At 41.5% G+C, this 1,195-nt stretch overlaps 1 non-coding gene across 1 annotated transcript; it reads right to left on the bottom strand.

Annotated features, from left to right (window-relative positions):
* Positions 1 to 975: 975 nt before the first annotated feature.
* trnal-cag (transfer RNA leucine (anticodon CAG)) lies at positions 976 to 1,058 on the bottom strand. Its single transcript has one exon. It is a non-coding gene; the product is annotated as a tRNA-Leu (tRNA).
* Between the last annotated feature and the right edge of the window lie 137 nt (positions 1,059 to 1,195).

The following is a 1,195-nucleotide window of genomic DNA, read 5'->3' on the forward strand; positions in this document are numbered from 1 at the left end:
GTGTGTGTGTGTGTGAGAGAGCTTTTCTTTGACATCTGTTGGGAGAAATGACTGACTTACAGTTTATGGGGTTGCCTAATCACACATATGAAGTTTTGAAAAGATCTGACCTTTTTAACCCTTGGAAACTGCCACTGTGACACCATTTAAGGCACTTCTGGTTGGTACATGAAGCTATAAATGAACTCATATCCTTATTGGGGTATGCCTTTACAGAATCCTGAGTTTGAAGTCTTTACGTTAAGAACTGAGTTATTTACGGAGGGTTTAGTGAGTGTGTGTTATTTCAGAAAATCATAGAAAATCACAGAAATCTCGCAGAGCTCCGCAGCACACTTTAAAAAGATTCATTTGAACATCCTGCAACTGGATCTGTAACTGTTGAAAAAAAAAAACACCTATCTTTGAACATCACCAATCTGTCATTGTACGATTTCTCTTAAATGACGATAGATAAATGGCTGGTTCTTGTTTTATTGACACCGGAGGCTCCTTGACTTTGACGTGAAGTGGAAAAATAATTTTGCTATTTTCATTTTGGACCTTTAATCCCAGATAAATGGCCATAACTCAAAAACCGTTGAGGCCTAGATGCCATCTTTTTCGAGGCCAACTGCCCATTATGCCAAACCTACGCTCACAGGTTTCGGCTTGAAATATTTTCAGTTTTCCATATAAGGCCCGTCGTGATTCGTGATGTTTTGTCCAATAGCAATATGATAGCTTATGCCCTCTTGTGGGATTTTCCGGGACAGTGGAAAAATGACCAAAATTTGATTATTTTATAAAGCGGAAACCGAATGTCCGACAAAGTTCATATGATGACTTCCCGTTAGGACCGGCCCTGCCGCTCGGCCCCGAAGCCGTCCGCAAATTTTACAAACGTTTTCGGACGTCTAGTAAGGGGACCGTACATTTGCAATATGGACTTTCTCACTAACCATACAGCAAATGTCAAAATGTTCCCTTGAGGTATGTCAGAAGTAGGATTTGAACCCACGCCTCCATTGGAGACTGCGACCTGAACGCAGCGCCTTAGACCGCTCGGCCATCCTGACTACAGCACAGTAGGACAACAGGTCCCACATGGCTGAAATCTTAACAAATGGCTTAATGGGTATTTTCAACGCAATCGTGTTATTATTTATTTTTAGGGTTTAACAAGGCAGCTCAACTGTGACATGTGGCTTGACTT

This window comes from Oncorhynchus keta, unplaced genomic scaffold, assembly GCF_023373465.1.
Source record: "Oncorhynchus keta strain PuntledgeMale-10-30-2019 unplaced genomic scaffold, Oket_V2 Un_scaffold_26447_pilon_pilon, whole genome shotgun sequence".
Classification (NCBI taxonomy): Eukaryota; Metazoa; Chordata; class Actinopteri; order Salmoniformes; family Salmonidae; genus Oncorhynchus; species Oncorhynchus keta.